The following is a 24150-nucleotide window of genomic DNA, read 5'->3' as shown; positions in this document are numbered from 1 at the left end:
CCACAGCAATCAGAGCAGAAAAAGAAATAAAAGGAATCCAAATTGGAAAAGAAGAAGTAAAACTCTCACTGTTTGCAGATGACATGATCCTCTACATAGAAAACCCTAAAGAATTCACCAGAAAATTACTAGAACTAATCAATGATCATAGTAATGTTTCAGGATATAAAATCAACACACAGAAATCCCTTGCATTCCTATACACTAATAATGAGAAAACAGAAAGAGAAATTAAGGAAACAATTCCATTCACCATTTCAACGGAAAGAATAAAATACTTAGGAATATATCTACCTAAAGAAACCTAAGACCTATATATAGAAAACTATAAAACACTGGTGAAAGAAATCAAAGAGGACACTAACAGATGGAAAATATACCATGTTCATGGATTGGAAGAATCAATATAGTGAAAATGAGTATACTACCCAAAGCAATCTATAGATTCAGTGCAATCCCTATCAAGCTACCAATGGTATTCTTCACAGAGCTAGAACAAATGATTTCACAATTTGTATGGAAATACAAAAAACCTCGAATAGCCAAAGGAATGTTGAGAAAGAAGAATGGAACTGGAGGAATCAACCTACCTGACTTCAGGCTCTACTACAAAGCCACAGTCATCAAGACAGTATGGTACTGGCACAAAGACAGAAATATAGATCAATGGAACAAAATAGAAAGCCCAGAGATAAATCCACGCACATATGGACACCTTATCTTTGACAAAGGAGGCAAGAATACACAATGGATTAAAGACAATCTCTTTAACAAGTGGTTCTGGGAAATTGGTCAACCAGTTGTAAAAGAATGAAACTAGAGCACTTTCTAACACCATACACAAAAATAAACTCAAAATGGATTAAAGATCTCAATGTAAGACCAGAAACTATAAAACTCCTAGAGGAGAACATAGGCAAAACACTCTCTGACATACATCACAGCAGGATCCTCTATGACCCACCTCCCAGAATAGTGGAAATAAAAGCAAAAATAAACAAATGGGACCTAATTAACCTTAAAAGCTTCTGCACATCAAAGGAAACTATTAGCAAGGTGAAAAGACAGCCTTCAGAATGGGAGAAAATAATAGCAAATGAAGCAACTGACAAACAACTAATCTCGAGAATATACAAGCAACTCCTACAGCTCAACTCCAGAAAAATAAATGACCCAATCAAAAAATGGGCCAAAGAACTAAAGAGACATTTCTCCAAAGAAGACATACAGATGGCTAACAAACACATGAAAAGATGCTAAACATCACTCATTATCAGAGAAATGCAAATCAAAACCACTATGAGGTACCATTTCACACCAGTCAGAATGGGTGCGATCCAAAAGTCTACAAGCAATAAATGCTGGAGAGGGTGTAGAGAAAAGGGAACCCTCTTACACTGTTGGTGGGTATGCAAACTAATACAGCCACTATGGAGAACAGTGTGGAGATTCCTTAAAAAAACTGGAAATAGACCTGCCTTATGATCCAGCAATCCCACTGCTGGGCATACACACTGAGGAAACCAGAAGGGAAAGAGACACGTGTACCCCAATGTTCATTGCAGCACTGTTTATAATAGCCAGGACATGGAAACAACCTAGATGTCCATCAGCAGATGAATGGATAAGAAAGCTGTGGTACATATACACAATGGAGTATTACTCAGCCATTAAAAAGAATACATTTGAATCAGTTCTAATGAGGTGGATGAAACTGGAGCCTATTATACAGAGTGAAGTAAGCCAGAAAGAAAAACACCAATACAGTATACTAACGCATATATATGGAATTTAGAAAGATGGTAACAATAACCCTGTGTACGAGACAGCAAAAGAGACACTGATGTATAGAACAGTCTTATGGACTCTGAGGGAGAGGGAGAGAGTGGGAAGATTTGGGAAAATGGCATTGAAACATGTAAAATATCATGTATTAAATGAGTTGCCAGTCCAGGTTCAATGCACAATACTGGATGCTTCGGGCTGGTGCACTGGGATGACCCAGAATGATGGTATGGGGAGGGAGGAGGGAGGAGGGTTCAGGATGGGGAACACATGTATACCTGTGGCGGATTCATTTTGATATTTGGCAAAACTAATACAATTATGTAAAGTTTAAAAATAAAATAAAATTAAGATATTTTAATAGCCTTAAAAGTGCCCATCTATGTTTCAAATTCAATAAAATTATTTTTAATAAAAAATAAATAAAAATAGGGTGTCTTTTTTTGCTACTTTATAGTAGGTTATAAAAATGAAAATTAATGGAGAAATAAAGGACTTAAACATTAAAAAAATTAAAAATGATAATAGTAAAAATATATCAAGGTATTTCTCTGGAGCTGTTGTGGGCAGTGTGGGGTCAGTTCAGTTTCATATAGTTCCTCGTTCCAGCTTATACTTCTCAAGATCTATAGGTCCCTTCCATTGTAGTCAGTGCTAACTACAGGGTTTTAATCTGTTACACCTGTCATTTCCAATTTGGGTCCCTCTGTTTATTTTGGCTTCTTCTGTTTGCAGGTCTCTTCAGTGTCTAATTTCTGCCCTGACACAAGGGGGTGAAGGTGGTCACTTATTTAGGCTCACTTGTTCAGTTGTGCTGTGGGGAAGGAGGGATACTGCAAACAAATATCACTGGTGTGTGTGGGGAGTGCTCACAGTGTCTCAGCAACACTGGTTTTGCCCCCGCTCACGGCGTGTGTGCTTTCCCAGTCTACACTGCTCAGGCTCCAGGTTGCTCTACAGGGGAACTTTCTGAGGCTGGCCCTGGGTTGTGTGGAATTCCCAGGCCTAAGTCACTCAGGTTCAGCTTCTTGTGTACTCCAGAAAGGTGTAGACTCAATTGGGCCTGTGTTTTGTGCCCTTCCCAGGTCCGAGCATCTCAGGCGTCCAGGTGCTTGGCGAGCACACTCTCCCCAGGTGGGGGGCACATCTTATCACCTCCCCTATCCCAGCCGCTCAGTTTCCTGGGTGCGCAGCAAGCGCTCCTTCTCAGGTGTGTCATGTGTCTCTCCTGGAAAGTTGATCTCTGACTGCAACCCTCGGAAGCCTGCTCACAGTTTGGTAGAAGATGCTGTCTCTGGAGATAGCCACTTTCTGGCTCTGGTTGCTGCCTGTCTTTCTCTCTGCCTCTGGCTGGGGATGGGCTGGTCTGCAGCCGGCCAGCTCTCCTCTGGTGTTCGCTCAGTCCTTTGTTCTGTGAGCAGGCCTGGCAGTGCCTTAGGTTAGGGCTTTCAGCAGGATAGTTCTCTCTCTCTCTTTTCTTTTTTTTTTTTTTTTTTTCTTTCTTTCTCTCTGGCTATCTCACAGTTTGGGTTGTTATCGCAGTTGATTGCCCTCAGGGCATTCAGGCCTGGTTCTTACACTAAGCAATGCAGCCCGCTCCTTCCTGTTCTGCCCCCGCTTGCTGGTGGCAGATGCGAGCATCTGGGCTACTTTTCTGCTGGGAGTTGCCATTAGGTACATAATCTGTGGGTTTGTTTTATTTATTTATTTATTTTTCCTCCCAGTTATGTTGCCGTCTGAAATTCCAAAACTCCCCACAGACCTGCCAGTGAGAGGATTTCCTGGTGTTTGGAAACTTCTCTTCTTTTAAGACTCCTTTCCCAGGATGAGTCTCCATCCCTAACTTTTTTGTCTCTCTTTTTATCTTTTATGTTTTGTCCTACCTCTTTTAGAAGACAGTGGGCTGCCTTTCTGGGTGCCTGATGTCCTCTACCAGTGTTCAGAAGTTGTTTAGTGGAATTTGCTCAGCTTTCAATTATTCTTTCAATGGATTTGTGAGGAAGAAAGTGGTCTCCCTGTCCTATTCCTCTGCCATCTTAGGGCCGCCCCTCAATATTGAGTTTTAAGCCATCTTTTTCACTCTCCTTTCACTTTCATCAAGAGCCTCTATATTTCTTCACTTTCTTCCATAAGGGTAGTGTCATCTGCATATCTGAGGTTATTGATATTTCTCCTGGCAATCTTGATTCCAGCTTGTTCTTCATCCAGTCCAGCAATTCTTATGAAGTACTCTGCATATATGTCAAATAAGTTGGTTGACACTATACAGCCTTGACGTACTCATTTTCCAAATTGGAACCAGTCTACTCATTTTCCAAATTGGAACCAGTCTGTTGTTCCATGTTCAGTTCTAACTGTTGTTTCTTGACCTGCATACAGATTTCTCAGTTTTTTAGTTCCCTGAGATCTAATCAAGATACTTTTGTTGTGTCAGCAAAGAAACCCATAGAGTTCCACCAGAATCCTTCCCACAGTATCAAGTAGAGCATTTTGCTGACAGATGATATCATTATGAGGCTTTATCTGAATGGCATGGTTTCAATGATATTGGGAAGGCAGCAGGGTTGATATAATAAAAATAAGGCCAAACACGAAATTTGATATGCATTTCATCCCACACATCATAGTAAATTTCTGTGTAAAATAGAAGAGTGTTCCTCTCTGTCTGATGAGTAATGTATTTAATTAAGCAAATAGAGTGTCTTTTGTGCGAAAAAATGGTTAATGTGGAAATAGGAGGACACATAGACTCAATTTATTGTCTTTGGAGCTCAAAAACTGTATGCTATGGAATTCAGACAATAATAATGGCTTGCCTTTTTATGTTCTCTACATCTATGAAGGAGGTGGAGGTACTGGACCTATACCCTGAAACGCATACCAGCATCACCTTCAACCCTGTATCCAAAAGCAGTAAGCATATCTCAGGAGCAAATTTCCAAATAGTGACTCTTTTTTTGTCCATTGACCACTGTATTTTTTAATGACCACTTTGGCTTAATATTATGACTGGAAGATAGCTCATTGATACCAAATCTTCTGCTTGCTGAAGCCAAGTAATTCCAAATATGATTTGCATCTTACTTGTTTAGGACTTCCATGTGCTGTCTCATTTTAAGTTTATGACTAAAATTTGAAGTGACCTTTTAGCACTTCCTGGTGATCCTACTTTGATTCCTAGTCCAAATTTATCCTTTGTTTATCTGAGCCAAGTAGTTATTTAATACTCTTCTTCTCAAACTTCCAATATTGCCTCTCCCTTCCTGATCTTAAACCGATTAACCGGCTTGTTATTTCACCAATAAAATAGGAGGTATATGAAGAGGCCTATCACAAATTCCTACCAAAATATTTACCCATGTCACTGTACCTGTACCAATATAATCTGCTTTATTCCAATTATGTACTTTGCTGCTGAAAGTAAGTTCTTTCCTGCACCATGAGTTTATCCCTGTATATTAGGTTCTCAACCAAAAAGTGTTGGAATATTTTGCATCTTAAACAAGACCAACAACAAAATGAATTTCCATAGATTCTAAATCCCTTATAATTTCCACTTATTTCTTTCCTCTGATAATCTTTGCAGCAAACCTCCATTCAAACATACTGTCTACACTTACTCTCCAATTATCCCTACCTCATTGTGTTCCAAATGCACTGTAATTAGATTTTGTTCTGAAAACCCCTTTGAAACCTTGTGTTGTGAGCCCCAGTGACCTCTGTATTTTTCAAACCTAGGGTCAGTTTTCATCTATATTTGATCTTTCAGTCAGTTTTTAACACTGTTGATCGTTTTTCTGTTGTTGAAACACTTTTGTGACTTGATTTGATCTAGAGCAGTATATTTCCTTTGTTTTCTTCATATTTCATTGGCTGTTCTTTCTCAACTTTGCTTTAGAGTTTCTACTGTTCTTTCCCATTTGTTAAATAATGTAGGTTTTCTGTTTCTCTCTATTTAGTCTCATACTCTTGGTGATTAAATTTTTAATGGGTTTAAATAACATTTATATTCTGCTGATGCCAAATTTGTCTAGCCTCTGTGTTTCCATAAGCTATAGACTCCTATATTCAACTGTCTTGGGAATATACTACTTGTTGCCTAATAGCATATCAGACTTAACATGTCCAAAACACAACTTTTGAGTGAATCACCACTCACCATGTATCTTGTTCCTCACCAAAGTGTAAGTGATAGTCACTCAGTCATGTTTGACTCTCTGTGATCCCATGGACTATACAGTCCATGGAATTCTCCAGGCCAGAATACTGGAGTGGGCAGCCTTTCCTTTCTCCAGGGGATCAGTGTTATTCATCTCAGTAAACCTTTAACTTAGTTGCTTTAGTCAAAACTCCAGAGGCTAGATTTTATTCTTCCTTTTTCCCTCTCACTCTATATCTAATCCATTATCAAATTCTATTCACTTTTATTACAAAAATATATCTCATATTTATTTTTCACATCTTCAACTGCTATTGTATCTAAGCCATTGAACTCTGGTCTAATCTATCAGTTCAGTTCAGTTCGGTCGCTCAGTCGTGTCCCACTCTCTGTGACCCCATGAATCACAGCACACCAGGCCTCCCTGTCCATCACCAACTCCCGGAATTCACTCAAACTGACGTCTATCGAGTCAGTGATGCCATCCAGCCATCTCATCCTCTGTCGTCCCCTTCTCCTCCTGCCCTCAATCCCTCCCAGCATCAGAGTCTTTTCCAATGAGTCAACTCTTCACATGAGGTGGTCAAAATACTGGAGTTTCAGCTTTAGCATCATTCTTTCCAAAGAAAACCCAGGGCTGATCTCCTTTAAAATGTATAGGTTGGACCTCCTTGCAGTCCAAGGGACTCTCAAGAGGCTTCTCCAACACCACAGTTCAAAAGCATCAATTCTTCGGCACTCAGCTTTCTTCACAGTCCAACTCTCACATCCATACATGACCACTGGAAAAACCATAGCCTTGACTAAACGGACCTTTGTTGGCAAAGTAATGTCTCTGCTTTTGAATATGCTATCTAGGTTGGTCATAACTTTCCTTCCAAGGAGTAAGCGTCTTTTAATTTCATGGCTGCAATCACCATCTGCTGTGATTTTGGAGTCCAAAAAAATAAAGTCAGCCACTGTCTCCACTGTTCCCCCACCTATTTGCCATGAAGTGATGGGACCAGATGCCATTATTTTCGTTTTCTGAATGTTGAGCTTTACGCCAACTTTTTCACTCTCCTCTTTCACTTTCATCAAGTGGCTTTTGAGTTCCTCTTCACTTTCTGCCATAAGCATGGTGTCATTTGCATATCTGAGGTTATTGATATTTCTCCTGGCAATCTTGATTCCAGCTTGTGCTTCTTCCAGCCCAGAGTTTCTCATGATGTACTCTGCATATCAGTTAAATAAGCAGGGTGACAATATACATCCTTGACGTACTCCTTTTCCTATTTGGAACCAGTCTGTTGTTCCATGTCCAGTTCTAACTGTTGCTTCCTGACCTGCAGATAGGTTTCTCAAGAGGCAGGTCAGGTGGTCTTGTATTCCCATCTCTTTCAGAATTTTCCACAGTTTATTGTGATCCACACAGTCAAAGGCTTTGACATAGTCAATAAAGCAGAAATAGATGTTTTTCTGGAACTCTCTTGCTTTTTCTATAACGATACCCTAAGTGATCTACATGGCTCCATTCTTGCCCCCTTATAGTCAGTCTTTCACAGTGCTGGTAGAGAATTTATATATTAATTAACTCGTATCACTCACATGCTCCAAATTCTCCAAAGGTCAAACCAAGTGGTTATCTATCATATTGAGACAAAATATATAAATTCCTTGCCATGGTTTACAAGGTCCAAAGTGATATGACTCTTCTCTAGTTCACTGATCTCATCTCCTACCACATTCCAACTCACTATGACATAACTACATTAATCTTGCTCTTTTTCAAACCTACAAACTTATTCTCTTACTTCTTCTAGGTCTTTGCACTTACTATAATGTTCTTTTCCCAGATTGTTTAGTGGTTCATTCCTGATCCAGTAGTTTATTTCCTTTGCTTTAATTTTATCTTTCAGAGCCTTTCTTTATGGCCTGCTCTAATTAAAATAACATGCTTTACCACTTGTACTCCTATTTTCCTATATTTTAACCTAATAGCTTATGTTTATTTGTTAATTGTCTGTACATCCTGTTGATTACAAGCTCCAAAATGTGTGTGCTTTATTCGCTGCCAAGTCTCACAGCATATTATAAATAAGCAGTAAATACGCATTTAATTAATGTATTAGTTTGTAGGTAAATGGCAATATCTTGTAGGTGAATGGCAACATTCAATAACAAATAATTACCAAGCTCCAAGTTAAAGGAATATACAAAAGTAGATTAAGACCAACACAATATTACAAAGAATTATCCTCCAAAATTATATGCATAAAATTTATCCTATAAGGCAGAAAGTAAGCAGTGCTGTGATACATAAATGAAGAATAACACCTAATACATTGTAGGTGCTAAATAAAAAAATATTTTTTCAGCTTTATTGAGATATAATTAGCATATGATGTATAAGTTTGAGGTGTGCAGTGTGATAATTTGGCATATGTTTATATTATGAAGTGATAACCACAATGAGATTAGTTAACACATCCATCACCTCACAGAGTTAATTTCTTGTGTAGTGAGAGGATTTAAGATTAACTATCTTAGCAACTTTCAATTATAATACAGAATTTTTAACGATAGTCACCATACTCTAAACTAGATCTTCAGAACTTACTCATCTTCTAACTGAATGTTTGTACTTTTGGCCAACATCTCTCCACTTCCCATACCCTCTAGCCCCTGGAATCTATTGCATTTCTATGAGTTCAGTTTTCTTTCTTTTTCTTTTTTTTTTCTTAGATTACACATGAAAATGAAATCATACAGTGTTGTCTGTCTAAGCTATGTCACTTATTGGTGGTGTTGTTTAGTCACTAAATCTTTGTGACCCCATGGACTGTAGCCCACCAGGCTCCTCTTTCCATGGGGTTTCCCAAGCAAGAATACTAAAATGGTTTTCCATTTCCTTCTCCAAGGCATCTTTCTGAGCCAGGGATCAAACCCATGTCTCCTGCATTGGCAGGTGGATTCTTTACCATTGAGCCACGGGGAAGCTTATATTACTGGGTATAATTTCCTAAATGTTCATTTATGTCATCGCAAATGGCAAGATTTCCTTCTATTTCTGGGTAATACTATATATATATATATATATATATATATATATCCACATTTCCAAATATGGAATATATATATATATATATATATATATATATATATATATATATTTCCACATTTCCAAATCTGAAACCATATTTCACATTTCCAAGTATTATTTTTGAATTAACAATTGAATCAGTGAACACCAAGGAATATTATCATATTTGAAGTTACTATCAATCATATACACTTCAACACAGAGGAGTGCATAGAGAATGTAGGGACAGAAAAAAGGAAAAAGTTTGAGCCTGGATGGGTTGAGGGGTTATAATCAAGAAGAAGCATAAATTTGATGTTGGAGAGATGGTTCCACTATGTCCTACTTTGGACACTAGAAAATCAATATAATGTAGTAAAAACTATATCTGTTTTTCTTGTCCCTGGTTCTTGGCACAGAGCTTCAAAAACCCTTGGAACTTTCTGAGTGATAGAAGTATCTTACTTAAGGAAATGACCCATAGTAGTCTCTAGATAGCTTCAGGATGGGAGTTGTCATCAGAAAACCAAATTTATAATTAGAGTGTTGGAATTTTCAGCTGCCCAACCTCGAAGGAAGAGAGGAGGGCTGGATATAGAGTTCACTTACATGGTCAGTCATTTAATCAATCATGCTTATGTAATGATACCCCATATAAAACGTCTGGATAGTTAAGCTTGGGGGAATGTCTTGGTTGGTGAATATATCAATGTACTGAAAAGGTGACACTGCCTGACTCTGAGAAAACATAGACTTCTGTACCCAGGACCCTCCTAGAAGTTGTTCTATGTATCTTTTCACCTTATTATTCATTTGTAATCTTTATAATGAAATGGTAGCCATGCATATAGTGCTTTCCTAAGTTCTGTGCACCATTCCAATGAATTATCAAATAATTAAAATTGTTGGAAACTATAAATTTGTGATCATCTGGGCAGAATTGAAGGTAAGCTGGGGACTCTCCTTATGGCTGGCATTTGATGTAAATGTTGATGTTGTCTTATTGGGGACCCTGCCTTTTAACTTCTGGGATCTTAGAAAGTGTCAGCTTTGAATTAAATTATAGGACACCCAGTTGGTATCTGAGAATTAGTGTCAGAATGCAATCAGCAACTCACAATATCTTTCCTATACAGTATGACTGGAGTTGGAAATGGCAGCACTCCAGTATTCTTTCCTGGAAAATCCCATGGATAGAGAAGCCTGCAGGATACATTATCCATAAAGTCACAAAGAGTCGGACACAACTGAAGTGACTTAGCATGCATACAATATGACATCTATCCATTTGTTGTAAGGTAAAAATTGTTAACTACAATTGATTTTGGTTATTGACATTAGTACCAACTTGCTATTTTATTTTCCAGTGAGTGAATTGGGAAATTTGACACTGTATAGGTTCCAATTTACATAAAAGTTGGCACCATATTGATGTTAATGTTAAAAATAAGCAACATTAAAACTGTATACACCTTATAAATAATTTATAAAACATGAGTCATTGTCCTTTGATATAAATGAACTTTAAATTTTGTACATGTTTATAGATTTGAAAACTGAAGTGGTTTTCCATTCCCTTCTCCAGTGGACCACATTCTGTCAGACATCTCCACCATGACCCTCCTGTCCTGGGTGGCCCCACACAGCATGGCTTAGTTTCATTGAGTTAGACAAGGCTGTGGTCCATGTGAACAGATTGGCTAGTTTTCTGTAATTCTGGTTTCAGTATGTCTGCCCTCTGATGCCCTCTTACAACACCTACCATCTTACTTGGGTTTCTCTTACCTTGGACATGGGGTATCTCTTCATGGCTGCTCCAGGAAAGTGCAGCCGCTACTCTTTACCTTAGATGAGTGGTATCTCCTCACGGCCACCCCTCCTGACATTGAATGTGGAGTAGCTCTTTATGGCCCTCCTTAACCCCCATAGCCAATGCTTCTTGGACATAATTTTGCTCCTCTCGGCTGCCTCCTCTGACCTTGGGCATAGGGTAACTCCTGTCAGCCGCAGCCCCTGACCTCGGACGTGGGGTAGCTCCTCTCAGCCTCTGCTACTGACCTTGGACATGGGTTAGCTCTTCTTGGCCTCTCCTGTGCCCACGCAGAGTCTGATTTTACCCTTCCATTTCTCAAGGCTAAAGCTCAGATTGTAGGGGGAAAAAGTTGATTGACTGATGAATGTGACCATAGTGGACAAGTAAAAATGAAATTGATTCAGTTGTGTTTGACTCTTTGCAATCCCATGGACTGTGGCCCACCAGGCTCTTCAGTCCACGGAATTCTCCAGGCAAGAATACTGGAGTAGGTTACCATTTCCTTTTCCAGGGGATCTTCCTTACCCAGGAATTGAACCCAGTCTCCTGCATTCCAGGCAGAATATTTACCATCTGAGCCACCAGGGACCAGTACTAAAGCTTAATGAAAGGAGTAACCCCATTTGTAGGCACAGTGTACATCTGCAGAAATCTCCCAGTCTTTCAGGAAGGTTCATATTATTTTTTCCTTACATTTTTCTCATACAGTTTACTAAGAGGGATATCAGCCAGGTATTCTCAAATCTGAACTAGTGGATAGAACATGAGCTTTAGAGTTAATTAGACCCAAGTTTGAATCCTAAATTCCCCATTTTACTAACTGATTTATATTGAGCAAGATGTTGAGTTTTCTAATCTTTAAATGGGGTATGATATCTACTTCTCTGATACAATGTAGAAAAAGCACATGACACTTAATGAGCCCTCAAAAATGTACACTTTTAGGATCAAGGTTCTTTCTGGGCTTAGTAATACTATCTTTGAATGGTAAATAAATTAGTACATATCTGATATTCTGCAAAAATTATACCTGTAGACTACCCAGTCTACATTAAATTCTTCCTGGAGAAAGGAGACCACAAAATTAGTAGGCCCCATTCTCACAGATGAAAATTGAGGGCAAAATTCTCAAGCAATTTTAACAACATATCAGAGGAAGCTGGTTATTAAAAGCACAAGATATGGAGCTAAATTTTTGGGTTCAAATTCCAGTTCTGCCATTTATTAGTTGTGTAACCTAGGTCACAGGTTATGTTACTTAACCTATCGGATTTTCAGTTTCTTCACTGATAAGTGAAGATTATATAATATACCTCATAGTATGCTATAGCTGGATCATAACTGCTCAAAAGGATCAATTTTTAATTTTCAGCTTCTTTATGAACAGGAGTAAGTTAAACACAGTTATTATTAAAAATAGAATCATATAAACAATATAAAATAAGCTGAATTAAAGAAAAACAGAATAAATACTTAAAACTCTTCACTTTTTCCTAGTACAAACAGCCTAAGGACACCGAGAACAAACCTGTGGTCTGACAAAATCAGACTTCTTAGCCCATAGCAATGAGAGATATAACACATCAAGGAATTCATGGGGTATCCTCAAACAAAGGAGAAGATGGAGTTATAGAACTTTGGAGATGGAGTTATAAAGTTTAGGTAAAATTTAAATGAAAGTGTTTTGATAATTTATAAGCAGAGCAGAGTTGCATACAAAGGTACCAACATCATGTATAGACTGCAAAGTGGACTCAAAATCCTGTTTCATTAAAAATATAATACTTCCTCACAATTATTTCTTTTTTGTTATGTCATTGGTTTTCCCAGTGTGAGCTATAGTAAAACCCTGAAAGTAAAATGTCCACGCACTGTTCTATGAGAGATGCATAAAGGGGCTGGAGGAGCAAAATGCACCATAAAAATATGAGAATCCTCCCTGCACCCTTTTTCCCACACTCAGCATTTCTAAGTTTAGAGCACAGGCAAAGAACAGAGGAGGTAAGAAACCTTATATCTTCTCACCATATAGACCAATAAATTCCCTCCCTCTAGAATCTGGTTCCCTGAACTGGGGTCAACTCTGCTCTGGGGTGAAACTCAGCCTCTGCAATATGGTGCCACACACTCTATCTCCTCAAATTCCACTGACTCAGACATGAATTCCACTTCAGAGCTAAGCTGGAGAAAATTAAAAAGGACACCACTAGATAAAGTGCTAAGTATTAGCCCTAAAGGAGCAGAAAGTAGGCCCCATGTAACATTCTTAAGACTCATACAAGGAAAGAAGAAGGATAGGAAAGGGACCAGTGCCTTTTAATCTAAGTTTGAGTCTTGAGGTTGTACAGTAGAGAAACTGTGTGGGGTTTCACAACAGACATACAGTAAATCATCTTAACCTCAGTTATTGTAAGTATTAAATAAGATAACTTGCATAAAAGTGATTGGCAAGTGATAGGTGCTGATTTTCCCATTCACTCACTTTTTACCAAATATTGCTACTACTACCTACTTCTACTACTATTTGGATAAAGTTTTGTATTTTACTAAGCATTTTTATACAACACCCAAGGACACACAATGAGTTAGGATGACAGCTGTGTCTAAAGTTTGGGTTTTCAAAGCTAAATATTATAGCAGAATAACAATATCAGTAAAAACTAGCATTTATTAAGTACTTTATATTTGGGACCACTGTATTAATACTTTCACATTGGTAACCTCTTATCCTTTCAACAACCCTATGAGGAGGGAGTTTGTTTACTAAATGAAAAATTTGGGGCCTACAAAACAAAGTAAGGCTCAGAGTTTGAGGATGTGTCTGTGGGACTAAAATAATCACTCTTCTATACTGCTACACTGACTCACTAATGCTTTGGCATGAATGAGTTTTTTTCTGCTTTTTCCTGGTAGAAGCAAGGAAGGTCACAATAAATAGGACTAAACATAAAGTAGGTAAGGAGCTCTTTTTTTTTTCTATTTTTTAAGCCTGGTTCTAGGTGTGATATGTAAAGTTTGTGCAGAATATTAAAAAAGCAAACAATAAACATGTATTTCTGACACAAATATTTGTGTCACTACCATTTTAAGTAACATTTCATAGTATGTTAGTATTATTAATGGACATTTGCAATAATTGAGTCCTACCTACACCAGGCACTCCACTTGGCACTTCATATTCTTCATGTTAAAATAACCTTGTGTGACAGGTATTATTTTTATATTACCAGTGAAGAAGGAAATTTAAGGAGATTGATAACCTATTCTAAATCACACTCTTGGAATCAGATATGACTTGCTCAAAAGTTCAGATTTTTAACCATGACTAACACTGAACTTATTCTCCTTGGACTACACACTCAGAATTCTTACTAGCAGCAGTAGTCCATGACAAAATGATCATCAACTTTTAAAGCATGATGACCTGCACATAATTAACAACATGTTATACTTGAATATCAGGTTATCATCACAGATTATAACCTGGAATTTAGTGTTGCTCAACATTTTCAAATTCTGAGTGTAAACAGCTTATACTTACAGAGAAGTCTCAAAAGGGGACTGTTTCCTTTGGATGCTTTTCAGTCTATTGCTGGCTTAAGCAAAACCACCAGAGAAAGGTGAATATTGACTAATGAATTACTTTATTTTGACCTGGTATAGCTCAATAACTTCTGGGGAAGATCACTTTGGAATTACATGATTCCAATTTACAATAAGCATCAATTACAATAAGCAACATTATATTTACATCAATTTACAATAAGCAACATTATTAGAAATAGGCCTGAAGAAACCTGTCACTGTGCTTACTGTGAAGATGCTGTTGATGATATCCCTCACAACATACTTTTCAAAAGTGCTAATAAAAAAACTAATTTTATGATCTTCCCATGCCATGCTCAGTTTTTTCAGTCGTGTCTGATTCTGGGAGCCTGTGACCTGTAGCCCACCAGTCTCCTTTATCTAGGGGATTTTTCAGGCAAGAATACTGGAGTTGATTCCCATGCCCTCTTCTAGAGGATCTTCCCAACCCAGGGATCGAACCCATGTCTCCTGCATCTCCTGCATTGCAGATTTTTTTTTTTTTTTTTTTTTTTTTTTTTTTTTGCAGCTGAGCCACTGGGGAAGTCCTTTCTGAACTTAGTAGCATTTTTTCCCCCTGATATTAGTAGCAATAGCTCTACTTCTTAGCAACTGGTCTATATTTGTTGTTTAGACAATGTGAATCATACAACTGATGGTGTTTCTTTCTTTGCATTGAAAGTTTAAAATTTCAGAATCTAATTTCTAGTTCATGTTTTGCACATGCGAAGAAGTCTTCAGACATTAATTTTTTTAATTTAATTTTATTTTTAAACTTTACATAATTGTATTAGTTTTGCCAAATATCAAAATGAATCTGCCACAGGTATACATACTAACTGCATTCATTCTTTTTGAAGTCACTGCTGTCTCTATGTCCAGAGCCATAAACTCGTTCCAAGCTTCACAGAGTCAGTATGTATAGTCACTACAACTATGACATCTACAGTTAGATTGTCTGAGTTTGAATCTATTTTCTGTCACTTACTATGTGAACATGAGCAAGGTATTTCCTTACTCTGTACCTCAGTTTCTGCATTTGTTGAGTGAACATATAGTACTTAACTCCTAGTTTTTATGAGTATTATTAATATATTGAAGTAATATATGCAAGGTGCTTAGAACAGAGCCTGAAACTCAGTACCACCATGTTGTGTAATTCAGAGGATACCATTTACATAGAAGGCTGTGTTGCCTCTTAGATGGTGGCTCCGCTGACACATAGTGAGTGTCATATACATATTAGACAGTTATTGTTATCACATGCTACTAAGGCAAGGTTTTATTGGAAAAAATAGAATTTCACCTATGCTGTCTCTGTTTCCACAGAGGAAGGTGGATGTGTAAAAACTTGGCTTTCTAAAATACTCGTACATCTAAACAGAGCCAGCTGTAATCCATTTTTGTTTGTTTTCTGCTAGGTGAGTGACATGTTAGCAGCATGTGATATCCAAGTATTATATGTAAATATGCTATGTAGGCCATTTCATCAGACTTGTTTTTCTAACTTTAGACAGCAAATACAGTATAAGGAAATTTTTCATATGATATTTACCCACAAACTTTTTTAAGGGTTTTAAATGATTCTAATGAAAGGGTTGTATGGAATTAGGGTTAACATTTCAGATTCTTTGTTTTAAACCCTCGTTTCAAATTGAGACGATGTTTAAAAGTTTAAAGTCAAATAAGCATATACTTCCAACGTGCATCTACCACCACCATCAATACTACCTTCTTTAATTTGCCTTCTTTAAACTAAAAAACTGCCTGACAATCTCAAATGACAGAAACATGAGAATGCAGAAGAAGATTTGGAGGTTTAAAAAAAAATCATGAATGCCAAGATATTAAAATAAAAATAAATATACATATTATTAATTTTAGTGGTATAATAGTCCCACTTCAGATGAAAGTGGATTTTAGAGAACAAAATTTTCTGTTTAGAAGACAGAGAATAGATCTAGTGGCTGGTCTTGCAGGTTTGCAGGTAAACACACAAGTCTCATAATTTCCAAAAGATATTCCATTTTTTAGCAAGCAGAGAAGGAAAAGTTATAGTAGAAGGGATAATTGTACTCTCATCCCTTTGGATTGATAGGGTAATCTAAAAGTATTGCAAAGGGAGGGACAAAGGACCATTTGGCTTTGCTCTCAGCAAAAATGAACTTTTAATTGGTTGAATGTGAGCTGCTATCTTCAATTTGTTCCTGGCTCATAAATATTAGAACAGTCCCTCTGTCTACCTTTTTCAAGATCAGGAGTTAACAATTGGCTACCTCACTTTTTCAGTCAAATTGCCATTTTTTTCCTCCATAAATCTCAAGACCCTCCCACATTGTCTACTCCACTTTCAATAAAAGAAAAACCAACAAAGAAGCCAAAATAAAGCATTTCAAAACCCAGTTTACCCATAAGTCCAGGGAAACTGCCTAACTCATTGCTCTAAACCTTAAACTAGGAAACTGTGGAAAAATTATTCCATGTAGGAGTTTTGGTAATTGAATATGATTCCTATCCTAAACTCTCAGAGTAGCATATCAACATCCCACGTGCTCAGGTTCAAAAGAAATAAAGTAAATCAAGGAATACCATGATTTCACCATTTACTTCTGCAATATGATGCATTTGTTTCTTCTCCAAATATGTATTGATTATTTATTGCATTCAAAACACTGGTAAGCAGGCTGAGTTCGTGATCTCTATCTCCTAAGAGTAAAAACAGATCTCACACTTAAAGTTAAATAGACAATCTGGTTGACTGTTTATTCAATTTTGCTTAAACTCATTGAAATAAAAAAACATATAATTGAAGGATGTGTTTTCTTTGAAAAGAAGATCTCAGTATGGGCCACACTGTGTTCCTCTAAAATTAAATGTTGAAGTCCTAACTTGAGGTTCCCTATAATATAAACTTACTTGGAGATAGGGTCTTTATCATGCTAAAATGAGGCCACTAGAGTTCGCCCCAATTTAATATGACTTGTGTCCTTATAAAAAGGGAAAATTTGGAGACAGGATTATACACAGAAAGAACATTATGTGGATATATAAACAGCCACCTAAAGCCAAAGAGAGAGGCATGGAACAGAACTTTTGTTCACATTCCTCAGGAAGAACCAATCCTGCTGATACCTTGTGCTCTAGAACTGTTGATACAATAAGTCGTTGTTTAAGCCACCCAGTTTATGGTACTTTGTTACAGAAGCCTGAGTAAACTAATAAAATCAGTTCAACAGTTCATAATTATGCAGAAGCCTGTTTTCAACCTATCTAGAAGTATATACACAACATATATATATTCACACACAAACACATAAATACACCTTGAGGAAACTTAAGGCAGAACTAATTAGCATGCCTCTGAAAATGAACACTCTCATTTTATTTTTTATCAAAAATTAATAATGACTAATACTATAAAGGGATAAAAGCAACTGTATTAAAGAAGTTCAAGAAATGGTTTGTATTATCAATGCTAAATTACTCTGTACAGTTACTGAAGATCTATGTGAATGTCAAAATCAGCATTATGAAGAATAAATTAAATGGAAAAATGCTACAACAGACCCAGGTGCTGGCTGTTTTGGGAATCGCATTCTCAAGGCTATGTTATTCTCTGGCCCACGTGTAATCCATGCATGGTGGCATGGAATTTTTTAACAGCAAAATTCCAGTCAGCCAAGTGTGTAATTTGAACCTCAGCTGTTCCATAAATGTAAGAAGAGGGGAAAGGGATACATTTTACATTTAACTGCAAAACATTAATGTTACTATAGATTAAATAACTTCTGAGTTATTCAGGGGAGATTCTTTGAGATAGCACTCAAATTAGAAATTCTTTTTTTTTTTTTTTCGATCACAAGTTAGGTACATTTCTAAAACAATAAAGCAAATATCAGGTATATTTATAAAGCAGAAGTGCAAGTAACCATATCTATAAAATTAAATATGCCTGCATATACCCATACATGTTATAGGACATTTTATGATTATAATGTTCTTTAAAATGTTGAAAGTTTTGAGCTGTGTGTGTGTATGTGTGTGTATGTGTGTGTAAGAAGGTCTTACAATTTCCAATGAAGAAATTCAAGCACTTCAGGGAGGTCACAGTTTATGTTCTTAATCAGTAACCACCAAAATTATTAGTGAAACTTTGAGATGAAGGGATGGGAAGAAGTTCAGAATGGGTTGAAGGCAATTTAGGATGGTAGGACGAGGTTGATGACATATTATTTATGAAAGAAAATTCCTTAAAGGGACAATATAGGTCAAAGGATACTGAGCAATTGGTGAATTCCAGATAATCTATCACTCAGCAGTCAGAATACATATTGACTTTTCTTGCTTCTTTCTAGGTACACCCCTGCAGAAAGCATCAGGAAGAATATGTTGGAATTGGTTTATCTGACATATTGGTACTGAGTAGGAAGGATGGCAAATAATTTAAGTAGTTTAGAGTTGTTTAGAATTTTCTGGACTTCAGTCTTAAGCTGAAGTCTCATTGCAATATTTCCCTCTGAAAAATTTTCTCACAAATACATTTCTAGCCTAGACAAGAAACTTAATTTAATAACTGTGGGTATATTTATCTGTACATGGAATTTTCTGTACCTTACCTAGTTGCAGTAACAAGTTAATATTTTCTTCTTGTAATACTATTATAACTGTCATATATTGAGTACCAGGTAATATTATAAACTTCATATTTAATCTTAAAAAAAAAAAACTCTGCAAGGTAGATGATATTGTTTTCATTTTACAAAGATCCTGTGGGTATAAGGGTAAAAGTGTATGATATATTTTGGATTCAAACCCAATCAGTTTGAATTCAATGCTATGCTATTTCATTTACAGTATAAGTGGTTGGATTGAATTTGTGACCTATTTTTTAAAATGTGCCCTGCTTTATTTTTTTTAACTATATATATATATATATATATAGTCCCTTCCAAAATTCTGTGCTTCAGAAGACTTTACTGACACACAATTTTTCCTTTGGATTATTAAATGGAGTATATATTGTCAACATAAGTTAGGGGACATTAGCCATCCATTTAAAAAACTCAAATGTCTTCCTTCCCAGCTTTTTCCTGGTCCTAGGTCCTCAGCACCCCTCACCCACACCCAATGGATCACTTCTGATCCCTAATATCTCCAAGGCTCAGAGAGACATCCACAAGGGGCAAAGGTCTGTTGTGCACCAGTTGATGCAGACCTGATCCTAGTCTCCCCACAGCTCTGTTAAGGAGCCACCATAGCCTCTCAGGATGCCCTGGATGATGACAGCACCTAGCTAGGTGGCTGATGCAGGTCACTTGGGGCACTGCTGGGTGGTGTAGCCTGCCTGGGGGCACATAGATCAACTTCAAACTGCCTGGCTATGCCTAGTAGTGCCTCTATAGGACATCATGCATGGCACCAAGTGCATTCTAGAGTTCCAGGCAATTGCTGGCAGTCACTATGATGTAATTTCTCAATCTGGAGATCCTTATCACAATGCTTTATACAAAGTGAAGAAATAGCCTTCTAAAATGGGACATACAAATTTTGAATCAAGGATGAACATTCTGCTTTCACACATAAAAACGTGTATTTTGATTTTGAAGTCGGAAAACACCCACCTTTGTTTCCTAGGGATGGCTGAGTCAGTGCTCTCAGACAGAGGGAATCTGCTTCTGTTTCAATTCAAGAAACTTTAAAGTCTGTCATTGACTCAGACTTATTTCCTTTTGAGAGAAGTTCAAGGCCTAAGCCAACCAAGGATCTAAATGGCCTTGGATTGTAGAGGCCTGCAAACTTGCTGGTAATTAGCATAGGGCAGGTATTTCTTCTGAAAAGTTTTTTCTCAGATAAAAGAACTACTAGTGTCGGACAAGGTGATGGCACCCCACTCCAGTACTCTTGCCTGGAAAATCCTATGGGCAGAGGAGCCTGGTGTGCTGCAGTCCATGGGGTCGCGAAGAGTCGGACACAACTGAGCGACTTCCCTTTTACTTTTCATGTTCATGCATTGGAGAAGGAAATGGCAACCCACTCCGGTATTCTTGCCTGGAGAATCCCAGGGATGAGGGAGCCCAGTGGGCTGCCATCTATGGGGTCACACAGAGTTGGCCACAACTGAAGTGACTTAGCAGCAGCAGTGTGGGATCATAACTAGTTTTTAAGAATTGATGCACCCTAACCAATGGAATGTTGCTGATCTTTAATTTTAGGTATGGAAGAACTAAATATTGGCAAAATTTTTATTTTTTTAATTTAAATTTATTTATTTTAATTAGAGGCTAATTACTTTACAATATTGTATTGGTTTTGTCATACATCAACATGAATCTGCCACGGGTGTACACGTGTTCCCAATCCTGAACCCCCTTCCCACCTCCCCATACCATCCCTCTGGCTGATCCCAGTGCACCAGACCAAAGCATCCTGTATCCTGCATCGAACCTGGACTGGCGATTCGTTTCTTATATGATATTATACATGTTTCAATGCCATTCTCCCAAATCATCACCCCCTCCCTCTCCCACAGAGTCCAAAAGACTGTTCTATACATCTGTGTCTCTTTTGCTGTCTCGCATACAGGGTTATCGTTACCATCTTTCTAAATTCCATATATATGCATTAGTATACTGTATTGGTGTTTTTCTTTCTGGCTTACTTCACTCTGTATAATCAGCTCCAGTTTCATCCACCTCATTAAAAGTGATTCAAATGTATTCTTTTTAATGGCTGAGTAATACTCCATTGTGTATATGAACCACAGTTTTCTTATCCATTCATCTGCTGATGGACATCTAGGTTGCTTCCATGTCCTGGCTATTATAAACAGTGCTGCGATGAACATCGGGGTACACATGTCTCTCAATTCTGGTTTTCTAGGTGTGTATGCCCAGCAGTGGGATAGCTGGGTCATATGGCAGTTCTATTTCCAGTTTTTTTAAGGAATCTCCACACTGTTCTCCATAGTGGCTGTATTAGTTTTCATTCCAACCAACAGTGTAAGAGGGTTCCCTTTTCTCCACACCCTCTCCAGCATTTATTTTTTCTAGACCTTTGGATAGCAGCCATTCTGACTGGCGTGAAATGGTACCTCATAGTGGTCTTGATTTGCATTTCTCTGATAATGAGTGATGTTGAGCATTTTTTCATGTATTTGTTAGCCTTCTGTATGTCTTCTTTGGAGAAATGTCTATTTAGTTCTTTGGCCCATTTTTTGATTGGGTCATTTATTTTTCTAGAATTGAGCTGCAGCAGTTGCTTGTATACTTTTGAGATTAGTTGTTTGTCAGTTGCTTCATTTCCTATTATTTTCTCTCATTCTGAAGGCTGTCTTTTCACCTGGCTTCTAGTTTCCTTTGTTGTGCAGAAGCTTTTAAGTTTAATTAGGTCCCATTTATTTATTTTTGCTTTTTTTTCCCAGTATTCTGGGAGGTGGGTCATAAAGGATCCTGCTGTGATGTATGTCAGAGAGTGTTTTGCCTATGTTCTCCTCTAAGAGTTTTATTGTTTCTGGTCTTACATTTAGATCTTTAATCCATTTTGAGTTTATTTTTTTTTGTATGGTGTTAGAAAGTGTTCTAGCTTCTTTCTTTTTTTAATTTTATTTTATTTTTAAGCTTTACAAAATTGTATTAGTTTTGCCAAATATCAAAATGAATCCGCCACAGGTATTCATGTGTTCCCCATCCTGAACCCTCCTCCCTCCTTCCTCCCCGTACCCTCCCTCTGGGTCGTCCCAGTGCACTAGCCCCAAGCATCAGGTATCGTGCATCGAACCTGGACTGGTAACTCGTTTCATACATGATATTTTACATGTTTAAATGTCATTCTCCGAAATCTTCCCACCCTCTCCCTCTCCCACAGAGTCCATAAGACTGTTCTATATATCAGTGTCTCTTTTGCTGTCTCATACACAGGGTTATTGTTACCATCTTTCTAAATTCCATATATATGCATTAGTGTAGTGTATTGGTGTTTTTCTTTCTGGCTTACTTCACTCTGTATAATAGGCTCCAGTTTCATCCACCTCATTAGAACTGATTCAAATGTATTCTTTTTAATGGCTGAGTAATACTCCATTGTGTATATGTACCACAGCTTTCTTATCCATTCATCTGCTGATGGACATCTAGGTTGCTTCCCTGTCCTGGCTATTATAAACAGTGCTGCGATGAACATTGGGGTACATGTGTCTCTTTCCCTTCTGGTTTCCTCAGTGTGTATGCCCAGCAGTGGGATTGCTGGATCATAAGGCAGTTCTATTTTCAATTTTTTAAGGAATCTCCACACTGTTCTCCATAGTGGCTGTACTAGTTTGCATTCCCACCAGCAGTTTAAGACGGTTCCCTTTTCTCCACACCCTGTCCAGCATTTATTGCTTGTAGACTTTTGGATCGCACCCATTCTGACTGGTGTGAAATGGTACCTCATAGTGGTTTTGATTTGCATTTCTCTGATAATGAGTGATGTTGAGCATCTTTTCATGTGTTTGTTAGCCATCTGTATGTCTTCTTTGGAGAAATGTCTATTTAGTTCTTTGGAGTGAAATGGTACCTCATAGTGGTTTGATTTACATTTCTCTGATAATGAGTGATGTTGAGCATCTTTTCATGTGTTTGTTAGCCATCTGTATGTCTTCTTTAGAGAAATGTCTATTTAGTTCTTTGGCCCATTTTTTGATTGGGTCATTTATTTTTCTGGAGTTGAGCTGTTGGAGTTACTTGTATATTTTTGAGATTAGTTGTTTGTCAGTTGCTGCATTTGCTATTATTCTCTCCCATTCTGAAGGCTGTCTTTTCACCTTGCTAATAGTTTCCTTTGATGTGCAGAAGCTTTTAAGTTTAATTAGGTCCCATTTGTTTATTTTTGCTTTTATTTCCAATATTCTGGGAGGTGGGTCATAGAGGATCCTGCTGTGATGTATGTCAGAGAGTGTTTTGCCTATGTTCTCCTCTAGGAGTTTTATAGTTTCTGGTCTTATGTTGAGATCTTTAATCCATTTTGAGTTTATTTTTGTGTATGGTGTTAGGAACTGTTCTAGTTTCATTATTTTACAAGTAGTTGACCAGATTTCCCAGCACCACTTGTTAAAGAGATTGTATTTAATCCATTGTATATTCTTGCCTCCTTTGTCAAAGATAAGGTGTCCACATGTGCTTGGATTTATCTCTGGGCTTTCTATTTGGTTCCATTGATGAGAAAGAAGAATGGAACTGGAGGAATCAACCTACCTGACTTCAGGCTCTACTACAAAGCCACAGTTATCAAGACAGTATGGTACTGACACAAAGACAGAAATATTGATCAATGGAACAAAATAGTTTCATTCTTTTACAAGTGGTTGACCAGTTTTCCCAGAACCACTTGTTAAAGAGATTGTCTTTTCTCCATTGGAATTCTTGCCTCTTTTGTCAAAGATAAGGTGTCCATAGGTGCATGGATTTATCTGTAGGCTTTCTATTTTGTTCCATTGATCTATATTTCTGTCTTTGTGCCAGACAATACTGTCTTGTTGACTGTGGCTTTGTAGTAGAACCTGAAGTCAGGCAGGTTGATTCCTCCAGTTTGAATCTGCTTTCTCAAGATTGCTTTGTCTATTCGAGTTTTTTTGTATTTCCATAAAAATTGTGAAATTATTTTTTCTAGCTCTCTGAAAAATACTGTTCATAGCTTGACCAGGATTGCATTGAATCTATAGATTGCTTTGGGTATTATACTCATGTTCACTATATTTATTCTCCCAATCCA

Source organism: Bubalus kerabau, chromosome X (genome assembly GCF_029407905.1).
Source record: "Bubalus kerabau isolate K-KA32 ecotype Philippines breed swamp buffalo chromosome X, PCC_UOA_SB_1v2, whole genome shotgun sequence".
Taxonomy (NCBI): domain Eukaryota; kingdom Metazoa; phylum Chordata; class Mammalia; order Artiodactyla; family Bovidae; genus Bubalus; species Bubalus kerabau.
Note: the sequence above shows the minus strand (reverse complement) of the source record.